A 4530-nucleotide genomic window follows, 5' to 3' on the forward strand; every position below is an offset into this window, starting at 1 on the left:
TTATGTTTTCCTGAATCCTAATAAGTTCATACCTAAGTACATCTTACTATTGTTCTAAAGATCTAGGTTTATAGTACGATCACCCTTAGCCGACCTTGGTACTCTCACTGCAGAGGTCGGTGCGCTATGCGGCAACGGCAACTATGTAAGCTGGAATGTTATTCCAACAGGTACTTAGTGCGAGCTTGACCACTCTCACTCGGAAAAATAATGTGTTCACTGATTACAACTATATAGTACCATAAAACCACACAAATATAGTCATCTCCCAACTATTCTGATTCTGATTCTTGGGGGTAACTCCAACCAACCAGCAGATGAAAGCCAACGACACGAGGTGTTCCCAGGCGGTCACCCATCCAAGTACTGACCTCGCCCGACATTGCTTAACTTCGGTGATCGGACGAGAACCGGTGTGTTCAACGTGGTATGGACGTTGGCAACTATAGTCATCTCCCAACTATGGTCCAAAACTAACTCGAACATCTTGGTTTAGGTGTGATTATTATTTGATTTAGGTACGTAGATCTGAGGCAACCTAGTTTTATAACTGCCAATGCCGCTGCTCTTGACGCTGCTGAAGAACCGCCTCGGTTGCCGCCAGAAAAACCTTCTCTGATGTGGCATGAATATGAGCTGGCGGTCTAGCATGAGTTGTGTTCTCGCGCGCGACTCTATAGGTGAAGTCGCGCAAGATGTATAGAGTCGCGCGCGAGAAGGAAACTCATGCTAGACCGCCAGAAGGGCGTTAAAAGGACATCCTCGACGGATACATCTCTACACTCTTCCCTAACCTGTCTCCATCCCCAAAGTGCAAACGTTATATTGTGATCTCGAGGCCACGTTTTATTGGTTTCGACCAAGAATGGATTCGGCAGCTGTAGCAACGGGAATACACCACCTGGTCGTTACCGTTGCCATTGACTTCGAAAAAACAAATGAATACATAATTGCGGTAAGGTTACGAAACGCGATTAGATGAGCTTACTATGCAATGTGACTAATATTTATATGGATTTTTGTATGTTCTGAGTAGGTAAATAAAAGACCTAAAACTGAACTAAATATATTTATTCTCTTTATTTACTTAAAATATATTATTATTATGATGTTGAAATGATTCCTTGCTACCAAGGGCTACTGATGATGGGGCATTAGGATGACTAATCATGAGGTACCTATATAAAGTGTCTCACTTCAGCTTTCCAAAATTAACCAAACATTGGTAGAATTATACTAATTTCTGTAGACCTAGTGAAAAAGGGTACAAGTCTCGCACAGCTTAGGTGTAAGGGTGTAAGTGTTACGTGGAACTTACATCCTTTTATTCTCTACTTCCTAGAACGATTCCTTGGCAATATTTGCCAACAATCAGGGGCGCCATAATTAAATAGATGTCTCACCGGGTCCATATTAATTCAGACATATTCAGCTCGGTTTGGTCACACTTTAAAAAACCCTGTATCCTGTATGGACTTCCTAGATCCAATCCCCGGCCATACCGGTCAACCGCAGCACTACTTTACTTATTGACCAATTCTAGCCCTTATCTCGTAGCTATAAGTCTTATGAATGATCAGTCAACTTCGAATGTACTTCTAGCAGGGACATAATTAACTGATTTATAATATACCTTATCTCGTAGCTATAAGGGTTACGACTGGTCTGTTAACTTGTAGTCGTATTTGGCGCCATAGGTCAAGGCTCTGTGGTGGGAAGTGTCGCGGAGGCTTTATCATACACATCGGTAATGAAATTGAAAGGTTAGTGCTGTTAGTCATTTGAAACGGACATTTTTCTTTTAGTATGAGTGTTGATAGATTGTTACTTCTAACTAAATTTCATCAGAAGGTATCAACCTATATTTAGGTTCATTCAAATTGAGATAATGAAGTTTGTATTTGTACATGGTAAATTGTGTATAAAGTGAATGATGATTCATATTTCACTATTTCAGCAGAAACGACTTCATTTGGCGACCGGTGTCTGGCCTAGTGGGTAAATAAGTACATTAAAAACAAAATTGAAATAATTACTTAGATGCAAGAAAATAACTAATAGGTATCAGGAACACGCACTCTAACGTTGACAATAGATGCGTGTTCGGATATTTGTGAGCGCCTTGGTTGCTTCGATATATCTGATGGCGACTGTACCTACCTATGTAATTTTCTTATGGCGTTATTCACAAACTTTGTCAACTCTAATGACTCTAATCAGCCCTTGATAATAGTTTGTTTTTATCGGTTTGACATTTGTGTTTATTACGAGTAGAAAGGGACAAAGTTTAACAAAGGTTTGCTAAGTTTTATTAATAAAGGGGTTAAGGGGGTACAACTATTAAAATTAGTTAACGAAGACTAGTGAGCTTATATTAAGTAATACAGAAAAAAACATGCTTTATTTAACCAATGATTTATTATAACTCAAGATATGTTATAGGCATTCCAAAATTGAAGCGTAAGCAAGGTAAGCCTTGTGACAAATTGTACAAGTTGCCTTTAGTCGCAAGCGAGAAATGTGCACGTGCTAACGAGCGCCCGCTCACCTAAAGAGAAAGAGACCAGCTCATGTTTTACAACGAGTATGACAAAGATGAATAGAATGCGAAAATTAATCAAAAATAACAGATTTATTCTTAGGTAAGTATAGAAATAAATATGGAAGTATTTTTTGTGCTCCTTATGTACCTCTTACTTATGTATAGGTACTCTGATCATGGTTGTAAATCATAGCAAACAGCTGGTGAATAAGTGAGGTAAGGTGGACGGTAATGTATAAATGGTATAATGCCACGACACCAACACGCTTCATCGCTGTAATGAAGTTTCTAATAAGTTAGGATCAACTGTAGTCCTAGAGCCATTGGGATGGTTAACTAGGGGATTTCTTGTACTTAGTGATAACGACAAATTCTAATAAAATCGTTAATACAGTTATGTACACTTACAGATTTTTCATTGTCGTAGTGACTTGCAACGATTTAAGTAAATCTGTTTATATGTACCTAGTTCAAATCACCTTCGGTGCTATGCCGCAGAATAGGTATGTGTTTGTAAATTAATTTTTGATTTTCTCATATCTACATACTTAGTTTTACATAAGTAATTATTTAGTTATAAATTATAATGTTATTTACTTATTGTACCCGGTAATTTATGTAGTTGTAAATATATTATCATTCAGGTTTACAATGATACTTTCGTCGCTAGCAAGAAAGTTAACTACTAGAAATTTGGGAACATTTTATGTGAGTTTTATTATACACGATACAAAATGGGTAAGAAAGTAGTATTCTGAAACCCACAATATGGGTCAGTACTTCACTCTCCCCAGGTACCGATAAAAGGTGCAAGGATGCAAGTACAACCCCATATAGTTGTAAGGCTATACCACTAGATCCACGGCAGTGGGCGTGTTGACGCGTCAAGTGGTCGGTTACCACACTTGCGCCAGTACTGGCGCGAGTGGGCGATGACTCAGCCTGTGCAAACAGGGTTGGTGTTCCAGTTACTTGCCCAGTCGAACGGCAAATTAACCAGATTAGCTGTTAAAACTTTGCTCATGCTATTGTCGTTGCTGCTGTCAGCAGAAAGTTGCCACAAATTACTCCGCATCATAATTATTTACACTTTGACTGTGACAGTGAGAGTTTAACTTTGCTTATGCTACTATGTTTGCGGTTAATGATGCGGATAACGAACATGCCACTAGAGCAAACACTTACTGCTCAATGCTGCTGTTCCTGACACTGGCAGTTCTTGACATAAATAAAATAAATAAAATAAAAAGCCCATTTATTCCATAACCAACTAAAGTATAGGTACACGAAAAAATAAATACAGTTATAATTTTAAAACTAATTAGCTAACATAAAAAAAAAAAATAATAATTTTATCTACATAACTTTAAAACTAAGTAGGTTTGGACCCCTCTCGGGTAAAGGCCTCCTCCAAATCGTGCCATTTAGCTCTGTCTTGAGCTACTTCCTGCCAGTTATTAACTTTTCGTTTTAAGTCGTCTGCCCAACGAGCGTTAGGTTTGCCCTGTCTTCTCGTTCCTTTTGGCCTAGTCCACAGCGTGACGATCTTAGTCCATTTCTCTTCGTGCATTCTTGCCACGTGACCGGCCCACTTCCATTTTGATCTTAATGCGTATTCTAGAGCATCAATGCATTTTGTTTTTTGTCGTATATGGTCGTGTCTAATTTTCTCAATTAATTTTATGTTTAATATATTTCTTTCTATGGCTCTCTGACATTTAACAATTTTTTCTTTAGCCTTGTATGTAAACTTCCAAGTCTGACTGCCGTATGTGAGTGTAGGGAGTAAACACGAATCGATTACTCTTTTCTTTAGTTTTAGTGGTATATCACTTTTTAAGGTTTCTTTCATACTCCAAAACTTGTTCCAAGTCTTTTTGACTCTTCGCTCTATTTCGTCCAAATTATTATTTTGATTGAATGAAAGCTGTTTGCCGAGATAAACGAATGAATCGACTTTTTCGATTTTTTCATTGCCTAAATAAATA

At 38.1% G+C, this 4530-nt stretch overlaps 1 non-coding gene across 1 annotated transcript; it reads right to left on the reverse strand.

Annotated features, from left to right (window-relative positions):
- Positions 1 to 322: 322 nt before the first annotated feature.
- Positions 323 to 441, reverse strand: LOC134656676 (5S ribosomal RNA). Its single transcript, XR_010097542.1, has one exon. It is a non-coding gene; the product is annotated as a 5S ribosomal RNA (ribosomal RNA).
- Between the last annotated feature and the right edge of the window lie 4089 nt (positions 442 to 4530).

This window comes from Cydia amplana, chromosome 18, assembly GCF_948474715.1.
Source record: "Cydia amplana chromosome 18, ilCydAmpl1.1, whole genome shotgun sequence".
Lineage (NCBI taxonomy): Eukaryota > Metazoa > Arthropoda > Insecta > Lepidoptera > Tortricidae > Cydia > Cydia amplana.